A 21,646-nucleotide genomic window follows, 5' to 3' on the forward strand; every position below is an offset into this window, starting at 1 on the left:
AGTCCCTTTATGCTACGCTTGGAATTGCCACGGAGGGAAGCTGCATTTACAGACGGCCCCTTCCAGGTTTCCAGGGCATTTGTCCTGTATTAATGCTAGCCGCCCAGTGGAACTGGCTTGACCTTCCTTCCTCACTCAAATTGACTTCAAGAGGTAAACCCGATGAGCACCTTCCAGAAGCTGGATTCACCAGGCAGTTTTCTCTCTTAGCCCTTCAGCTGACAAAGATGTTTATAAACTTCTGTATTTATAAAGCTGCCTGAGATGGAGGGGTGAGGGGTGGTGGGGTGGTGGGGTGTTGGAAGGTGGTGTTGTCAGGGGAAACAGCAGGTAATAGACTCTCCTGGGACATGCTGAGCAGGGAGCACCAGCTGCCACTGGGCTCAGAATCATCCATAATATGACAAGGTCTTTTCCCAAACATGGCCTAGCATAGGATTGTGGGTATTTCATGGAATTTCTACACATATGGTCCAGTCGCTTTTTTTTTTCCAGAAATGAGAGACTGAGATCTAACAAGAGGAAGAGACTTGCTCAAAGCCACATAAAAAATTAAGAGGGACAGAATATCAGAGGCAGACTGGCACATAAACCTGTAGCTGCCACTCACATGTGTTAAAATCTCCCACCCATTGTGGTTGTGAATGTATCCATTTCTCCTAGTACTTATGCTAGGTTTTGCTTTATACCTAGTAAAGCTGTGTTATGCAGTTCAAATAAGTTATAACTTTGTGTGATTTTATAGAGGCTCTTGATTCCTAATACTGGACACTAGGATATTAGATGTTCCTAATTTTTGCCTTAATGTCTATTTGTCTGATGTTAACATAGTTACCTCTTGTTTGTAATATCTTCTTCTGTCCCTTTACTTTCAATTTTTCTGTGTCATTATGTTTTGTGTCTTTTTCATAAAGAGCATTTAGCTGGATATTTCATCATTGTTGTTGTTTAAAATATAATCTTATCATCCCTGCCTTCTAGTGAGTGAATTAATCTCTTTACGTTTATTGTGATTATAAACATGTTTTGATTTATTTCCACCTTCTTATTTTCCTAAAACATACGTTATATTTTTTATTTCTACAAATGAATGTATTAACATATATGTAAATAACTAGACACATTAATAATTTATAATACATGACTCTAACACCCATCTTGTGAACTAGAATATTATTAAGCTATAGAAACCATCTTTGCTTCTCTCTCATAGGTAGTCTGTATGAATTCCTAAACAGTAGATTATTTAGTTTTGCTTGATTTTCACCTTTATAGAAATGGCTGCATTTTGTTTTCATAATTAGTTTAACATTTTTGCTCAACATTTTATTTCCAAGATTTATCTATGTTCCTATATGTAGCTGTGTTTTATTAGTTTAACTGCTGCATATTATCTCATGTGTAAGTACTTCATGATTCATTCATCCATTCTCTTACTTGTCATCACTTAGGTGATTTCCAGTTTTTTCCTGCTATGAAATTCTTGTGTATGATTCCTGAGGCCCAAGTGGTAGAGGGCATATATCGAGGGAATACATATTAAAGTGAGATTAACTTGGGTTTGCACATGTTCAACCTTATAAAAGAATATCTATGTGATAACTGTTTTCTAAAGGAGGGGTAACAACTTACATACCCACCAGCAGTACATAAGTGTTCCTGTTGTCCCACGTCCCGCCAACACTTGGTGTTGTCAGACTTCTTTAGTTCTTGCCTAGATAGTAAATGAAAAATACTATCTTGCTGTGGTCTTAATTTGCACTTCCCTGAGGGAGAAGACAGTTGTTTCAAGAGAAGGGAGTGATCAGCGGTGCTGAATGCTGCTTCCAACTATAATGGTCTAATGGGCCACCCCTCTAAAAAATGCCTGCATTTTAATATGGGACAATGCTTTGACTCAAAGGAATGAATCTTAAATAGTATATAATCAGCCGTATCTTAGGCCAGTGAAACAAGGGGCAGCTGGGAAAAGGAGCAGGCTCACAGCAACCCCACATCTGGGTGAACAACCACACTGCTTTGCCAGGAACTCAGGGGTTTTCCCTGAATGCAGGACTTTTTGTTTTAAATCCCAGGCATACCAAGTCAAGTTGGTCACCTACTCATACTGCACAGGGAGATTCTTCCCGGCTCTATCAGTGCTAAAACATTTTATTCTCATGCAAGAAGGCTAACCCTCATGCACACACACCCCAAACTGGCCTGGCCTCTGTATGGCAGAGGGCAGCCTAACCTAGGCTACAGTCTGAAGCCGCCTTCTTGCCTGAAAATATTGCTTGTTATGAGTGAATAAAGTGAATGAAATCATTTTATTTCTCATTCTAAAAGAGAAATCTGGAAAAAAATTAATAAATAAAAAAGAGAAACCTGAATCACATGGCATTTTTTTGTCAGTGCATTACTCAGCAGCTGTTTTAAAAAAAAAAAAAATCCCTATTTCCCCAGGCTGGGGAATTGTGATGATTCAAAAAGACATCTCAAAACTGACACAGGCTGCAGGGCCAGTCCACCCAGGAGAATCAGTCACATTATGCAGAGCGTGTCACTGGGACATGAAGTTTGAGCTCTGCCTCCCCCACAAGGCTGAGTACACCCACGCGCACCCTGATGGATGCCTGTGTCTAAAAGCAAGCTCAACGGGGCTCTTGCTAGAGGCTGGAGCTTCAGGGAACCCAAAAGACAAAAACCCCCATTGTCCATTTTTCTCCTTTGCAACAAGTTGTAACAGCACCAGCCAGCACTTGTGTTGCTCACTTCTCACCTCGCAGACAAGCTTGGTTCTCCTGACGAGCTGGGCTGGCGTTCAACAGAAACACGCAAGCACAGCCACACCAGGTGTGAAAATATTTCGACGTTTCTTTCCTGTTGATAGATGATAGGACAACACAATTAAGTGTTTTGTTTTTTTTTTTAAAAGACACTAATTAATAGTATAAATTCTAATATATGTGGTTTATCTCAGACGCTATGCGTGCTATATAATTCCAAGGCATGTTTTTGGTTTGGACAAAACCCAGAATTGGAGGGATGGTGCAGGTGTCCCTTATTTCAAAGCCCTTGGGTAGGAAAGGGCCTCGAAGATGAGCTGAGGAGTATGTGTTCTGTTCGCACTGCACCCTGCACAGCAGAAATGGTCCTGCAGGTGGGTCTGGGGAGCCTTCTTTATTTGGCCATATGTCTCTTGGTGAGAGGCCGCCATTCCTATGTGAGGCTGTGGGAAAGGAATCTGCCCAGAATTCCATTAAAAGGAAGTGGCAGAGAAGTCCCTTCTCCATCCCCCTAGCGTCCTCAGTGACTGGTCTCCAGACAGCGGAGCCTCGTGTCAGCCTGCCATCTGCACAGGTTGACTGCTCCCTCCTCCCAGACCAGCCCCAGTGGGCGCCCACCTGACTCCACGGAGGGAAGACTCCAAGGTGCACCCTCACCCGTGAGCAACAACCATGCCCTTTATTCTCTCTTGTTTCTTTATCTTTTCTGCCTTGGTCCAATTTAGTAACCGGGCTCAAACCAATTACTGCCTTATAAGCCAACACCAACATCACTTGTGGCCCCCTTGTCACACCCCCTCCGTCAGAAGGGAAGATGCAGGCTCCAAGCCCTGGTGACCAGTATCAGCCAGTCATCAACCTGCTCCTCAGTTTCCTCCTCTTGGAAATAAAGTCACCTTCTGAGACTTTCACTGGGGGCTTCCCACACAGAGAATGTCAAAGCTGCCTTTGTATCAGGAGCTTGTCTGTGAAAGTGACACTGCCCAGCTTGGGAACACCTAAAACTCCAATCAGGGTGATCTCAGAGGTGGGGCTGGACTGTGATTGTAAGTGGAAAAGAAATCAATGTGATTATAGATCATCTGGAGGGTGGCTACAGGCAAAGTAAAAAAAAAAAAAAAAAGATTACCCAGATGCTCAGGTGTTTCCAAACACCCAGTCTGTGTTCTTGTGCTTAGTGAGTTTTTTTTCAATTAAAGGTCTGCTTTTTATGCTGAAATTAAGTCCACCCTTCTTTTCTGTTATTAAAATGTAGTTTCCCAAATGCAGTGATGGTGACAATTGTCAGTAGTTTAATTTAGCTCCAGTTCATTTTTAATGTCCTTTCTTGGCACAGTAAGAGACTACAGCAGTCCCCAAATTTTGTTTAATTTTTTCTATGAAATGCAGAAATCTGAGAACCATAGATCTTGAGGATTTGAACAAAAGAGTCCTGAAGCTGGCCTCACCCTGCTAAGCCATCTTCAGGACACTAACTGTGTGCCAGGCACTGTGTGAGGACAAGTGTCCCCTCAGAAGGAGAGGTGTCCATCCCCCTGGCAAGCAGATCCTCACTGTGGACGGGGGTGCCCCTGCCGTTTAGTCTCTCGGAGTCCGGGAGGCCCCGTAGTCAGCCAGCCAGCCCCCCTGGTGCTGAATCTGGTTACATGATCTGCAGTCTCTTGGTCTGGCCGGCACCAACATCCAGTTTACTCAGCGGTCATATTTCTCCATTAAAATGGTTCACAAATCAGATTCCTGACAGTGTGATCAGCGCGGCTGTGACTGTGAGGCTGTGCGTGCTGACAGATGGGGGTTCTGGGGCTCAAAGACTGAGGCCAGCCCCTGAGCTGGAGAAAACTCTCTAAGGAAAATGCCCTGAGAGGGTCTCTCGTTGCCTGGCCCAGCCAGCCACCCCCTGAGGCACCTGTGAACACCACAGACACCCGCTTTCTTTCAAACCACAGCAAAGTTCACTAGTGAATCTGTCTCTAGGAAGGGACTTGGGTGCGTGCCCTAAATGCCATTAAGGACTGCAATGGTTTAAAGCTGGCGAATTTCGATTCCCTCTCAGAGCACTGTTTTTTTTTTCTTTTTTAAACATATAGGAGGATCCACCTGCCTCAGAATCACTGAGGCACTGGTTAAAATTCATGTTTCCAGACCTAACCTCAGAATCTCTACAGAGTAGGATTCAGGCATCAGTATTTTAAAAATAGGCCCCTGGTGATTTTTTTTCTTTAACATTCTGTTTGCGAATAGCTTCCGTGAAGAAGGAAGACAACAAATGGGTTTCAATATGATGGGAAAACCTTTGGTCTTTCTGCTTCTAGACCCAGGAAACTGTATTCTTAGCTTCAAAAATACTTGTTGCTATCATCGAGTTGGCACCAAAACAGGTTTTCACTAGAGGACTGTACTGAGAGAGCCCAGCATACACTAGGGTTGCCTTACTTTGGGCAGCTATAACAAAGTGCCATAGGCTGGCTGGCTAACACAACGGACATTTGTTTCTCACAGTTCTGAAGGCTGGCAAGTCCAAGATGCTGGTCCATCCTATTCCTGGTGAGAACCCTCTTCCTGGTTTGCAGAAGGACGTCTTCTTGCTGTATCCTCAGTGGTGGAGACAGAGATATCATTTCTCTAGTCTTTATTGTGTGTGGAGGGGTAGTTAGGTTTATTTATTTATTTTTAGAGGAGGTACTGGGGATTGAACCCTTGACCTTGTGTATGCTAAGCATGCGCTCTGCCACTTGAGCTACACCCTTCCCCCATTTCTCTGCTCTTATAAGAGCATTACTGTCATCATGAAGGCTCCGTTCTCATGACCTAATTACCTCCCAAAGGCCCCCACCTCCTGATACCATCCCATTTAGGGGGTTAGAATTTCAGCAGGTCAATTTGGGGAACGCAAACATTCAGTCCCTAACAGAGGTCTTTCTTGGAGAGTCACGGTGAAGAACAAAGGAGTCTTGAGGTCAGTCCTTTGCCGGTCCCCTTCCCACTCCTGATTTTCTTGTACTGGAGAGAAGGGAAATGCAGGAGTGGCCTGTGCCGTCCATCAGCCCATGTTCCCCCCATGTGGACGCTGGTATCCTCAGGACTCTGCTTGCCACGGATTCAGCAGAGAACCAGCACCACTCATGTGACTGGGTGGACCAAGAGGGGTTACACGAATACCACGTAAGGATCACAATGAGGAAGGATATGTGATTTGATAGAAATGAGGGCACTAAAAAATCTACTTAACCCTTCAATTCTACATTTATCCTCTTCTCTGTGGTACCCTGGGGCCACTTGGGACATCAAATGGGACACCATTTCTATAGTATGAAGGCACAATGATAGAGTGGTATAAGAAATAAAGATCAGGATTAAAATCCTAACTCAAACCACATCACTCAGTGAACATCTTTGAACCTCAAATTACATTGCAAAGTTGAGGTGATGGAACCCAATTTTACCAGAGTTGGTTAAACAGGATAACACGTGGTAATCTTCTGGACTACAGTTGGTGTTAAATCAAGGGTATCTCAATGCGTGTGTTTACCCAGGGCTTGTTCCCAGGGTTTTCTATGGTTTCCATCACCCATCCCCAACCTCAGCTGTCTCACCTTATATCTTCTCTTTATGTTTTCTCCCCTCTTACACCCAGATCTCTCAGGAATGCTAGCAAAAGCCAGGAAGCCAGGCTAATCGTGGCCACATTAATTCACGCTACTAGGCAATCTTTCAGCATTTTTTTACTGATGTTATCAGCTACCTTCCTGTGGCCTCAGATCTCTAATCCTGCCCTGCATCCTTGACTCAATTTTGTCCCCATCCTGACACTGAAATTGCTTATGATTAACCTCATCATTGTCAAATCCAGAACTGTTGCCAGTTGTTTTCCAATGTCGTAAGAGTATAAGAGAAAGCAAAGTAAGGGAGGGCAGAAAAGTCCATTTCCTGAGCAGCTACTATGTTCTAAGCACTAATCTGGGCACCAGTTAACTAGTAAGAATGGGGGTTGAAGATGATAGTACAAGAGCTTTACGTGTCATGTTAAAGAGTTTATGCTTAATCTGATAGTCAGTTGGAAGCCTAAACAGGGAGGTCATTTAGTATCAATTAGAGCTGAGTTAGTAGAAAACTTAATCTGTGGTTGATAACATAAGGAAAAGAAAAATACCCATGGTCCTTGCTTTCGAAGAACTTGCAGCTAACTTGGAATACAACACTAATGTGTGTGAAATGCAGAACCGTACAAGGCATCAAGTAATCAAAATCTAAGTAGATGTTAAGAGGTCTGGGAGATCAGAGGAACAGGAGGGATTATGGAGACCAGACAGGTCCAGAGAAGCTCCCAGCAGCCAGAGCTGGGACTTGAAGAAGGGTAGCAGTTGGGTTGGTGCCAGAAGGGAGAGCATCACCATGGCATTAATAAGACCAGTGTAGGTGTGGTGTTGGTCTGCACTACTTTCCTCTGTAGGAGTTGTAACTCAGCCTCTTCTCTTTGCAGTACAATGGAACAGAAGTGGGCACATTTTAACAGGCCAAGTAGTAAATATTTTCAGTTTTGCAGGCCCTATGGTCTCTGTCACAACTATTGTCCCCAGCCACTGAAGCATGGAAAGCAGCTACTGACAATACTTAAATGAATGGGTATGGCTGTGTTCCAAGAAAATGTTATTTATGGACAATGACATTTGAATTTCATATAATCTTAAAAAAAAAAAGTCCTATGCTGCATACAACTGACATACTTTTTAAATTTTTTTAAAATTTCTTAAATAAACAAATTTTTTTAGAGCAGTTTCAGGTTCACAGCAGAACTGAGCAGAAAATACAGGGAGTTCACACATAGCCCTCCCCACCCACACATACATACTCCCCTACCCTCACCGTCCCTCATCAGTGGGGCGTCTTTGGTACAATCAATGAACCAACATGGGCACATTGTTATCAACCAAAGTCCATAGTTTACATTAGGGTTCACTCTTGATGTTGTACATTCTGTGGGATTTGACAAATGCAGAATGAAACGTAGCCACCACTGTAGTATCATACAGAATAATTTCATTGTCCTAAAAATCCCTTGTGCTCCATCTTGACTTTCATATAATCTTTACATGCCATGAAATAATGTTCTTCTTTTGATTTCTTCAACCACTTAGAAATGGAAAAATCAATCTTAAGTCACAAGCCATTTGAAAACAGGCGGTGAGCGATTTTACCTGGGAGTAGTAGTTTGCTGGTGCCTGTAGTGGAATGAAAAATTGTGATCCCTATGGAATCAAGAGACCTGGGACCTCACCTGGACCTCCACTCCACTCAGCAAGTGCACAGCCATGCCTAAGTATTTAGCTTTCTGTGTCTCAGCTTTCTCACCTGCAAACTGGAGATAAAGTGGAAGCAGCCTCTGTCTTCTCTGGTGGTTGTGAGGATTAAGTCGTGGTTTCTAATACCATTCTCCAACAGCAGGAACCAGAGCTGCCTGGGGAAATGGCTGATTTGAGGACCGGGGCCAATGAGTATACAAAGATGAGCTTGGAGCATCTTGTATTTCCGGAAAGGAAGAAAGTGCTCAGAACACACATACAAACACACACACACATACACAATGTTGGAGGTATGTCAAGAGAGACAGGAGGCAATTGTAAGAGCTCCCAATAGCCAAAGCTGGAGCAATTAAGGCAAAAAAAAATAGTATTGGACTATAACCCAAAATATATACTAAATATATGTGAATCCATATTGACACAGAGGACTGAATAAAAAAGTAAGTGAAAGAGATTAGACAAATACACTAATGTGTCTCATATCATTCCATGCAGAAGAATCCTAAATAATTTATGCAGATACTCCATTTTCAAGGAAGGGAGCATAATCCTCTACTTGTTAAGCATGGTCTGGGCATAGTGACTTTCTTCCAAAAAATACAGTATATAGAGGGCTGGGATGGGGGAAGAGTAGCTTCATAGTAGATAAACCTGACCAACTCCACCCTAGTCAAGTGATCTAAGTCAACACCAACAGTGCTAAGTCATATTGATGGCAGGTACCCTTGATAGAGTGTGATGAGAATGACACTTTACTTCTGCGGTTTTCCTCCCCAAAACCCATCTTCCCCGACTAATCATAAGAAAAAAACATCAGACAAAGCCCAGCTAAGGGACACTCTACACAATACCTGACCAGGACACACTCAAAGCTCTTGAGGGCATCATAAACAAGCAAAGTCTTGTACTTTGGTTAATAATAATGTATTAACATTGGTTCATTAATTGGGACAAATGTACCATACTAATAAGATATTAATAGTAGAGGAAATTGTCCATGAAGTATACAGGCACTCTCTGTATTATCTTTGCAACTTTTCACTTTAAATCTAAAAAGATTGTAAAATAAAACGCTTATTTTTAAAAACTCTCTATAACAAATATATAATAATTTTATATATGTGTATATATATAAATATTTTTATATATTTATTTTAAATATATATATATATATATGTAAAACATGTGGCCTTCCTTCTATATAGTTTTCTTTATTGATGTATAGTTGGTTTACAGTGCTGTGTTAGTTTCTGGTGTACAGCATGATGATTCAGTTTATATATATATATATATATATATATATATATATATATATATATATATATATATATGGTATATTCTTTTTCATAGATACTGAATGTAGTCCCCTGTGCTATACATTAGGACCTGGCTGTTCATGTATTTTATATATAGTAGTTAATATCTGCTAATCTCAAACTCCAAATTTATCCCTCCCCAACTTTCCCCTTTGGTAACCGTAAGTTTGTTTTCTATGTCTGAGTCCCCTTTCTGTTTTGTAAATAAGTTGTTTGTATCATTTTGGGGGGATTCCACATATAAATGATATCATATGATACTTGTCTTTCTCCGTCTGACTTATTTCACTTAGTATGATCATCTCTAGGTCTATCCGTGTTGCTGCAAAAGGCTAGTTCTGTCATTCTTCACCCAAGGCAATGCTAATCTCCACAACACGGAAGTCTTGGATCAGTTTCTTAAGCTCTGTTGTGAACTTCATCGCCCAACTCCAAGGGGTGCTATTTACACAATCGTCTCCGTGAATGAAGCCCCAGAGTTGTGCCGAGTGCCGTGGTACTTAAGTACTTTGCAGTCTTGGTGCCTGAGTTTATCACCCGTAACCCAGAGATGACTGTTGGTGGACATGAAGGAAGCAATATATGTCAAGCGGTGAGGACAGTGCCCAGCATATACCAAACGCTGCATCAGTGTTAGCTAGTGTTGTGGTGGTGGCGGCTGTTGTCACTACTATTTATTTGTTTTCTTGAGACCAGTGAGTAGTATGTGTCTCTCTAGCCTCAGTAATACTATAACAGTGGCTGTTTAGTCACTAAACAAAAGGCACTCCTGACACCGTATTCAACCTGGGTCCACTTTTAACCAGGATTATCACCATGTTGGAATACCATTTTAACCACGATGCCCTATCCCCTAAGCCCCAGTTCCTTTCTAAATACAATGAATGTGGGGGCCTGAGAGCCCTTGTCAAGGGAAGGAGACAGCAGGACTGAGTCAGAGGCTTGCCTGGGGGTATCCGTCACCCTCTACACCCACCCCCATCTACGGGTCCTGCCCATTCTGTCTTAGAGTCATATCCCAACTTGCCCATCTCTCCCCAATCAAACTGTGCCTGTGATGGTTCACTAGTAAACCACTAGTTTAGATGTTGCTACAAGGTATTTTGTAGAACTAAAGCAGATTATCCCCACCCTACCCCATAATATGAATGAGCTTTATTCTATCACTTGAAGTTTTCCTGGAGAGGAAGGAACCCTGCCTCAAGAGTGTAACATCAGCTTTTACTTGCGTTTCCAGTCTGCCCGCTTGCTCTAAAGATTTCAGACTCACCATTCCCATGACCATGAGAGTCAATTCCTTAAAATAGATCCCTCTCTTTAGACATACACACGTAATCACATGTATCCCATTGGTGCTGTTTCTCTGGCAAACACTGTGGGCCCTGATTGGATGTCTAATACCACCCTCACCTCAAAATTAAAGCTGGATCATTTCACCCACAGCCTCCCTACCCCTCCTGCAATGCTCACCCTGGACACCCCCAGTCTGCCCTTTATGGAAGAGAAAGAAGCAGCCCCTGATGTTACAGTAGAAGAATGAAAGTACGAAATATGGGAAAAGCCCACCCTTTCTCTTTGCAAATTGGTGGCAATCCATGCTTTGGAGTGGCCCAGCCTAACAGCAGTGGCTTCCAGATGTAACTAGACCAGAAGGGAAAAAGTTCAGTCTTCATTGACTTGTCATTGACGGTGTGCAGCTCCCTAATGATGCTCAGTTTGATGATTTACACTGCAACACTGAAAAAGGAGAATTTAGAAAAAGAATCAAGATCAACCATGAAGAAGTAAACAGAGTGCATCATATGCCCAGAAACCTTGCATCATTGCAGTGAAGACTCTAATGTTCTTGGTTTTGATTATACAAAACATTCTTCTAAACCAGACCCTTCTGGGGAGTTCAACCCAGACTTGTGTCTCTGTGGGCATCAGGAGGAGGCTATGGGTTTTCTTAGAACCCAAGTCTCAGTGGGCATTTGATTAGTGCTTCAAATGACTATGCCATCTGCCTCTTGCTCCCTTGTCTTTGGAGATGGCTGGCACTCTGTCTATGGAGTGTGTATCTACTTTTACTTTAACCTGAGCACTCAACCCCTACACCTTGTGGCCTTTCTCTCACCTTCTGAAACAGCCTACACTCCGTGTAGTATGTATCTCTCTAAATAAATCTACCTTTACTCAACTGTGACTTGCTCCTGAATTCTTTCCTGCATGAAGCCAAGTACCCACACTTGGTGGGGGCATGTCCCAGGGGCTCAACCAAGACCTGGGACATGGCTCACCTCTCACCCCACATTTGTTTTTTTTTTTTTGCTGTGTCAATTACAAAGGAGGAGGGCATGAGAGTGCTGGCTACCCAATAAATTTGTGATTGACAAATTAGAAATGCCTGCTACTTATAAATTCATTGGAACTAATATTAAAAATGTAAATATTGCTTGTTGTAAACTTAGACCTATAGATTCAGTATTATAATTGAAGACACGCACACAAATAGTAGAAACTGTGACAACTTGTACACCTTATGAAAGTAGATAACATTCTTTGAGATAATATTAGTTGTTTATATTGTCCTAGGGTTGTTTAAGAACATTGGCAGAACTCAGGAATGACTCCTTCCTTGGGCTAGACTTTAACTGATCTTTTTTTAAATGACATGAAAGTTTCAAGAAATCAAGAAAAAAAAATGACTACACCATCTGCCTATGGGATATCACTGCCGTTCCAAAGGAAGAAAAACTTGTGCACATGAAGACCATCTTTACAGGGCATTACAGCAGTAGTAGGAGAAATATCCTGGCATCTGCTCCATGTCTCTTTTTGGGTCAGGTGCTTGATGATCAGAAGCTTATGAGCCTGGGTACGCATTCAAATGATACTTCCAAACCAGGCCATTCAGTTGATGCTCACACTTCTGAAGTGAGCCACATTTCTTTCAATCCTATAGTGAGTTCATTCTTGCCACAAGATCAGCTGACCAGCCTTGTGGGATCTGAGACTCTGACACTTCAGTGCATTCCTTTTTAAATGCTGGAGGGGGTGTGGAGAAAACGGCACCCTCCTACACTGTTGGTGGAAATGCAGTTTGGTGCAGCCACTGTGGAAAACAGAATGGAGATTCGTCAAAAGACTAAAAATAGACTTACCATATGACTCAGGAATCCCACTCCTGGGCATGTATCCAGAACAAACCCTACTTCAAAAAGACACCAGAACTGCAATGTTATTTGTAGCACTATTTACAATAGCCAAGACATGGAACCAACTGAAATGTCAATTGACAGATGACTGGATAAAGACGTTGTGGTATATTTATACAATGGAATACTATTCGGCCATTAAAAATGACAACATAATGCCATTTGCAGCAACATGGATGTCCCTGGAGAATGTCATCCTAAGTGAAGTTATCCAGAAAGAGAAAGAAAAATACCATATGATATCACTCATATGTGGAATCTGGAAGATGGAAGAAAGAAGAAGGAAGAAGAAGGAGAAGGAGAAGAAGAAGGGGGAGGGGGAAGGGGGAGGAGAGGGAGAGAAAATGTAAAACAGAAACAGACTCACAGACATAGAATACAAATTTGTGGTTGCCGGGGGGAGGGGGGTGGGAAGGGACAGACTGGGAGTTTGAGATTTGTAGATACTGACAGGTATATATAGAATAGATAAACAAGTTTATACTGTAGAGCACAAGGAAATATATTCAAGATCTTGTAGTAGCTCATGGTGAAAAAGACTGTGACAATGAATACATGTATATTCGTGTGTGACTAAAAAATTGTGCTGTGCACCAGAAATGGACACAACACTAAACTGACTATAACTCAGTAAAATATTTTTTAAGTTGCATTCCTTTGAATCACATATGGATGAAATAGTCCAGGTTCAACAATTGCCTCACAATGAGACTAGTTTGGCTTCCAGGGGTACCGATCACAGACTGAACACCTGGAAAGTAAGTAAAACTGGAGAGGAACAATCCCCAGAAGATGCAGAAGATGGGCCACCAGAGTTGTTTAATCATGGTGGTAACACTTTCCAAGATATCTGATTTCTTCTAGAATCCCAATGCATCTTGGGTGATTGGTTCTCTATCAGAAGCCAGTATCATGCAACTGTGGGAAATGAGAACATTTAAAATGATGGAGACCCTGAAGGACGTGTGGACCCGGAAGGATAAGGGTCCTAGACAATGTCTGAACTTCTAGTGATTTTAGACGCCCCTTTTCTTCCTCTCAACCCTGAGAATAATTTCACACTGGTTTTGAGACACAGACTTTGTTTGGCTCTACTTCTATAATAAGTGCCATCAACAATGCTATTAGCCCAAACAGAAGGTGTTTTCTAAATAAGCCACTGGGAGACTTGAATCAGCAAAGCCAGACTCAAATTTAAATTTTCTTCAGGAATTTCCTAGTAACAAAGATTTAAGTAGACACAGAAAAGAGAATGTGTGTGGTTATTTTTCTTTCAATGTTGTGTCCCCTAGTTTTTTTTGGCTCATTTAACTAAAGGCTACAGTGTTTAAGAAATAGAGCCAAGTGAAGTAGCCGTGAAGTCTGAATATTGCAAAAGGTCATTTTTATTCAGGAAATGATTCAGGTCATATAAATTCCTACTCTAAAATTTGCACATCTAACTTCCCCGGATGCACATTTTCTTAAAAAATTCCCCTCTCAGTTTCTTTAGTTAAGTCAAAAACTATGTGTTCCTCTTTCCCCATGTACTTTTGCCCATTAGTGCATTTCTTGAACTGTTTTCACATTATTTCTTTCCTGTCTGAATTTTTTAAAAATAAAACTTGGGACAACCAAGTCATAAAGGTGTATGTTTTTACCTGACAGTGACACCACAGACTGACTGTCCAATCAGGCAAAGAAGAGTGAGGCTATAGCCTGTATTTGTTTTTATTTATTTTATTTATTTTTTAACATTTTTTGGTGGGGGGAGTTAATTAGGTTATTTATTTGTTGTTTGTTTGTCTGTTTGTTTTAATGGAGATACTGGGGATTGAACCCAGAACCTTGTGCATGTTAAGCACATGCTCTACCACCAAGCTATATCCTCCCCCCGTATTTGTTTTTAAAATTAAATTAATCCTGTAACTTTGGGAGTCTGAGATTTGCAAATGATAACCACTATAAATATAAATCAATAAAAAACAAATTTCTTCTGTGTAGCTCTGGGAACTGTATTCAATAACTTTTAATAACCTTTAATGAAAAAGAATGTGAAAATAAATGTATGTGTGTGTGCATATATATATATACACACATGACTGGGACATTATGCTGTATACCTGAAATTGACACACTGTAATGGACTATACTTCAATTAAAAAAAATAACAAAATAAATTTTTAAAAATTTAAATTAATCCTGGATAAGGAAAAAAAAAAAGTGAATCATCTTATCTTGCTTAACCCATTCGGTGGCTCCCAAGAGCATGGCCCACAGTGCCCTACAGACTGTGGCCCCTGCCCGTATTTCATGGCCTTCAGTCCTTCCACTCTGGCTACAAAAGCCTTATCTTGACTCATCCAGGGTACCCAGATCATTTGGACCTCAAGGTCTTCTGCCTCCTCTTGTCTCTGTATGGACCATCCATCCTGCACCAAATATGACCACTTTGCCCTTTAGGTCATCTCATCAGAGGGTCCTTTGAGTGTGAGCCCCTGATATTCTCTACACCACCTCCGTTTGGTGGCTTTATGCACATAACACACTGATGATTTTATATTTATTTCTTGTTATATTTGTTTATAACCTATCTTGCCCACTATGTTTTAAGCTTCTTAAAGGGCAGAGACCAGGTCTTTTTATTCATCACTATGTCCTCAGATTCTAGCACAAAGCAGGGGGGTCATTAACAATTAAGGTGTCTGAATGAAATGGGGCCAGCAGCAACTATATAGCTCCTTTTGTATGCTCCTCCCCAATAACTGAAGGTGCTGCCTCAACACAGGGCTGGCCTCCAACCTGAAGAGGTGACTCTGCATGTAACATACATGCAACTTTAAGAAAGCCAAAATCTACAGAATTCAGCACCTAAGTAGAGTCGAGTTCAGGAAGCCTAGTTTAATGGGCAAAGTGATAAAACAGCAGCTCCATTTTGAAAAAGTACCCAAAACAATTGTGCACAACAGTAACCACCAAAAAGTCATCCGCCTTTGCTTACCTCCTAGTTATATCTCTTCACTGCTCCCCTCATAACCTTCCCCAGCCAACACCTTTCTACATCCAGTCCACATGGACTTTCTGTCTTTGTTGTAGAGACAGCTTAGCTTTCCTCTAGCAAAAAAGACTCTTTTTTTTTTTTTGTAAGAGGAGTAGATTGCCTAAAAGATGGTCCAGGAATTACTAAGTTCTCTTTGGCTAACTTGGGGAGGTATGAAAATCTGCCAACACTCCCTCATTAAAAATATTTGTCCTCTCGTATATGACTCGCAGCAGACTTCACATTGATTAATGTAGTCTCCTTGATAATTTCTTATGAGACACACAAATTGCATTGCTCAGTTTGTTCATGGAAACTTTAGACTGGCAGCCCGTGTGGCTCACAGCATAATGGTCTATTGTCTATGCTGAGAAACTTTGGCTGAGGAACTGAATGTAAGGCATTTGTCTTTCCCACAGTTCAGCCAACCATTAGTTTCTATGGGTTCAGGGTTCAAGACAGGAAAAGGTTTTGGAAATATGAAAATGAATCCAGATATAAACTGGAATCCAAGATTTGGCCACATTCCAAGTCATCCACACAGACAGAACTGAATTCTGTGCCTGATGTTTTAAGCTATGCTATTTTTCAATCAATTACCTGCATTATGAAATGCTGTGAATAATGTTTATGCTCAATGTATGTGCTCATTCTTGAAAACTGCGTGTTCCCTGCTCTCAGTGACATTTATCCATTCTTCTTTCAAGCTCATCTAAGCAGAAAGAATAGAAATGCAAAGGGCTGAAAAAAGAAAGGGGCAGATCTGTTTTCTATTCCCATGTCAACCCTGAGTGACTTGAACAAAGTAATTACCTTCCCTGTACCTTAATTTTTCAATTTAAAATGGGATTAGTGATATTTGTCTCTTACCCCAAGCCCCAGAAGTAGTGAGACGAAGTCAGATCCACTTTCCAGAAACACCTTTACAATGAAACTATTGTACATAGAAAATGTGAGATTTCTACATCTTCTACAAGCCTTCAACAGTGGCTGTTTATGTGGTACCTAATTTGATAAAGTAAATTTCATCAGGAGACTTTATCAAAAGAAAAGAAAAATGGCCACTACCTGGCCATTTGTTAGTTATTGTGCCAAGATTTGCCTCGTGGAGAAGAAGTACTTTCAGGCCATAGCAAGGCAAGTGGGCACTCAGCCTGAGAGCTGTGAGTCGGGGGCACTTAGACCAGACCTGGGGACACGAATGATTGTTGGCCACAGGCCACCATGACTAGGATTATTTTTCAGATGCCAGGGACCAGAGTAGAAAAACAACCAACACCCACATTTATGGGCAATTGAATTATATCAGGAAATGTTTACTGACTTATGCCAATTTGCACCAATCAAAACAGTTCCAAACAAACCCCACCAGAAATAACAGTATTTTAAATGCTTCACAGAATGCTAGCATACAAGCTCCAGGTCTGCTGCACATATCCAAGTCCTCGTTGGCTCCGTGATAATCACAGGCTGCCGCAGCCAAGGCGGAAGCGCATCCCTGATCTGTCCCTGGTTGCTCATACAGCAAGGATTATTTCACTACAGTTACGCCAACCTCAAGGCGAGCATCACACTTAGTTAAGAACTATCTAGAGAGGTTGAAGGTGGGTGAGTTATATTAGCAAAACATTTATCAGTGTCCACTGACACTCAGAGAAAACAAATCACAGATAAAATGCAGTCTTATTCTCAATGGGGTTGTAAGTATCCGAGGAGGTTTGCAAAGCCCATGCCACATTGGCAAAGTGACATAGTGGAAAATGACATCATGGCATAGTAAGGGATTGGGAGGTGGGGTGTGCACTGTACAATTAATTCAAGCATTTGAAATGCATGCTGTTTTATTGACGGGTTACTGAAACACCAGTCACCTAAATGAAATACTGAAAGGTCTACGTGCCAGCTGCAGTTTGGCGCCACCTGTTGGCAATGTCTGTTCAGATGTCAGTTTTCTGTGCCCTGTGGCTGGCTGGCATTTCCAGAACTACCATGGGGATTCCAGGAATATCTACATGATTTGATGTCACCTGCCAGACTGGGAAGATTGACCAGGGGGCATAGTACAGATTCAGGGACTCTGTCTCCACCTCCCTGTTTCCTGAGACAGGGACTTCCTCTCCACCACATCTCCTACCCAATGCAAGGTAATGGAAACTTTGTGGCCACCACTGTCTCTGGCCAGCCCACTTGACTCCACTCTTACTCAGTCCTCCTCATTCACATCCTCAGAGCCCCACTGACACAGACTTGTTGAGTGTGGCATCCTTTTTTACTTTTACAGATTTGGGGAGTGGTTAGAGAAATCAGAGAATTTCAGCATAGGACAGGATGGTAGTTTCTTAACTTTACCCTCAGGTACAACCACACCTTGCAATACACCGAGCAGTCCTCACCACGGGAAATTTCCTGCTGGCTGTGTCCTTTCATGAGTCTGTGCTACCAACAAGTGGTCCCAGTCTCTCTCTGTCTCTGTCTCTGCCCCTCTTGCTTAATCTCTTATTTTTCTCACTCCTTCTTGTTACCAGTATTTTTCTTCCTCACAGATACCAATTTAACATTTTTCACCCCAACCTAAATTCAGCTTCTGGCCTAACATTTCTTGTCCCAAAACACAATAAGGTCCTTAGCCAAACCAACCACCACCTCCTTTGCCCTCCTCTCGCAGAATCACGGAGCCTGCACAAGCTTTGTCACTGTGGCTTGTTTTTTCTTTAACATATCAACCAAATAAAAATGTTAGGCAGGATTATTAGCCACCTGCTCCTCCCACATCCCTGCCCCTAAGCAGACTGGAAGGAGGAGAGGTGTGGGCGAGGGGGTTTAGCTTCTTTCTGCTAGAGTCCAGCGTTGACATATAAGTTCTTGTTAGAGCTTTTCCAAACTCTGGGACCATTTCTGGCAGCACATCCTCTATAGGATCTTTCTCTTTGCCTGAGAGAGCTGATCAAGAAACAATCTGAAATGGGGGCATAAGGCCCTGGGCATGTAAGCAACATCTACCACTAAACTTTATCATGAGAATCAATGCTGGGAGGGGCCAGTGAATTAATCACCTGACGTCTTCTGGGAAGCTGCAATTCTGGCTAGAAATAACTGAAACCTTCCCCTGACTTCCTTCTTAAGAAATTATGCAGGTGGGGGAGGGTATTGATCAAGTGGTAGAGCTCATGCTTAGCAAGCACAAGATCCTGGGTTCAATCCCCAGTACCTCCTCTAAAAATAAATGAACCTAATTACCTTCTCCCCTCCTCACCAAAATGAAATATTTTTTTTTAATGTGCAGGAAGAGAGATACCTTATTTTGAGGAACCAAGTAAAATAATAAGAGATTTTTACTGCCATATATATTTTTTTAAAAGCCACAAAAATTAATATGGTGTGGAATGGACACCAGAAAGGAGGGATTGGTAGAGGAAACAGAACAAAAGCCCAGAGGCACATGAGTGTATGAGATAGAAGAGCAGTTTCAAATCAGCAAGGAAAGGGTGGAGCAGCCGATAGGGGTACTGGGGAAACTAAACAATGGTTGGAGAAAGAAAATTTGGAGCCTTTTCTCATAATACCCAGCAAAGTAGATCTTTGATAGACTGAACAATTAAATGCAAACAAATGAACTAGGAGAGAGTGTAAGTGAATGCTTTAATGATTTTGATATGGAAAAAACATTTTAAGTATTAACATAATAGAAGCCATGAAGAGTTCTTACAAATTAGTAAGGACAATATGAGCACCCCAATTGAGAAAATATACAAGTAGGCAATTCACAAAAGAGGAAATGACAATGGTTAAATAGCATAATTATAGAATTTCGGTTTACAACAAATCAGGAATATTAAATGTAGACTAGAGGACCGTCTATATATAAACGATCATGTTGTCAAAGATTAAAAGACTTACTAAATGCCCAGTACAGCCACGCAGAGGAAAAAGAGATCTTATCAACCCCTGCTGGTGGTATAAATTGGCATGTATTTTCTGCAAAATGACAATACATAGCAAACCCTTAAAAACGCTTTTATTTAATTCTGACTAATTAATCCTTGGGCAATAAGAAATAGAGAAAAGACATACGTTTGAAGGTGTTAATTATTGTAACAATTAAATGTCAAAACATTATTAAAAAACTCACATGTTCAAATTAGAAGGCTAAGTAAGCACTTACCTCCATAGAATGGAATTTTATTACAGCCATTAGAAATTTCATTATAGAAATATATTTACTGACTTAAAAAATGATGGGACATAGTGTTGTTTGTAAAGTAATCTAAAATGCACTTATGTGATACAAATTTGTGTGTGTGCATAAAGATATAAGATATGAATCAATTTTATTAGAACTTATTTCTACATAATAGAAAGTTTTGAAGGTTTTTTTTTCTTTTTTTCAGAGATAAAAATAAAAGTGTATTCTTCAGGTTAATTTTATATCATATGTACTTTACCATGGTTTTTTAAGTGTATTTTTCAAATGACAATTAGTGTGCATAGTGCCAGTCAAGCAACTGCCTCTCCAAACAACATTAAGGACAGCATGCTGGGCTGGAAATATTATAATAAAGAAGAAAAACACTTCAGCTGCAAATGAATGAGAGCTAAATACCCTCTAAGAACTGGAAATTCCTGATTTGCCGTTAGCTTCAATACACACTGCCTGTCAGCAGCAGTGCTCAGCATTAACGAGGCTGACGTGCAACTCATATCCAGCCTGCACTTCACCTTTAAAGATTTTCTTTTAATGTGTGTCTATATTTTCAAAACCACAATGAATAAATAGTACTTCTAGTGAGAAAACTGTTGATTAAAAAACTAAAGAAGTAAGAAATGCTCAGACCGTCTGCCTCAGGACCTGCATTCAAGCAGATGCTGAGCACCCTCCTCTGGGGGCTGCCGTCAGGAGGGGTCCTTGCTGTGGGGGGTGGACCAGCTGACAATTCTAATGTCTTTAGAAGCCTGAGATTATGTCTTTCTATGATGTATTTCCTTGGTGCCTGTGTTGTGAAAAGAATTAAAGAGGAACACTGCTGGGCTCTTATCTGAGGACCACGTCATCCAATCAAGGAGATCAGGGGGAAGGGGATCAAGATGACAGATTCGGAGGACACAGAGCTTAGTTCCCCCTACAAGCAGATCAAAAATACATCCACGTGTGGAGCAGTTCTCACTGGAAACTGGCAGAAAGACTCCTGTATGAAAGGTACACACGGAATGGGATAGGAAGGAAAGAGAAGCGATCAGATCAGGAACCGAGAGGAAAAGGGCAATTATGCAGGCAGAGATCCTCCCTGGGGACTGAGCAGTTAGAGCCACATATCGGGTGCCCAGCCCTGGGGTCCAACAACTGGAAGACGAGCCCCCTTGGCTGGGTGGGGGGCTGGTGGAGCTAATGAGGGGAGCAGGGGAAGCCTCGACTCTTCTCAGAGGGAATGCATGAACACTTTCTTGCTCCTGAAGCAGAGCAGAGAGGGCAGATTGAAACCACACTGGCGGCTAACTGGTTTCCTGCAACCTCCCTGGCATGCACCCCAGCCTGAGCTGAGTGAGCGCTCCATCACCATTTGCCCTGCGTCACAGCCCCACAATGGAGCAAGGACTGCCACAACCAAGGAAAAAGCTAAGCTATGAAATGCTGAAGTAGCTCAGACTCTAAGTGATGCCTGAGCAATCATTATTGGCAGTTGGACAGGTGGCACATCAGAGGCAGCCTGGATCTCTGATGGCAGCTAGACCACTGCAACCCATGCCCTGAACCCTGCTGAACACCCACACCAGCCCCTCTTGCACCAGCACTGCTGCTCTCTGGGGCAAGAGTGCAGGAGCTGGGAGGGAAAGAGCACACACTTAAAGGGAACAGAGCCAGCTTAGACTTAACCTTCAGGACTTGTGCTCCAGTAACATGAGAACTGACCCTAATCACTGATAAGACTGTGATGGCCACTGAACATAGGGGAAGCCCTGCCTCACACCTGGCTCTGGCCTTAGCCTCTCTCCACCTCCAGCTCCACCTCATACCATGGTGATAGCTGCCAGCACACCCTGAGGAAGACAT

The 21,646-nt window shown here is 41.9% G+C and overlaps 1 protein-coding gene, 1 non-coding gene and 1 pseudogene across 2 annotated transcripts in view; 2 read left to right on the top strand and 1 right to left on the bottom strand.

Moving 5' to 3' along the window:
- Positions 1–21,646, top strand: part of LOC102526173 (substance-P receptor) — a 161,352-nt gene that overhangs the window by 122,174 nt on the left and 17,532 nt on the right. The gene's annotated exons all lie outside the window — the stretch shown is intronic.
- On the top strand, positions 10,880–13,573 carry LOC140685647 (histone-binding protein RBBP4-like; annotated as a pseudogene).
- On the bottom strand, positions 14,380–14,452 carry TRNAV-AAC (transfer RNA valine (anticodon AAC)). The gene has a single exon. It is a non-coding gene; the product is annotated as a tRNA-Val (tRNA).

This window comes from Vicugna pacos, chromosome 15 (assembly GCF_048564905.1).
Source record: "Vicugna pacos chromosome 15, VicPac4, whole genome shotgun sequence".
In the NCBI taxonomy this organism is placed as follows: Eukaryota; Metazoa; Chordata; class Mammalia; order Artiodactyla; family Camelidae; genus Vicugna; species Vicugna pacos.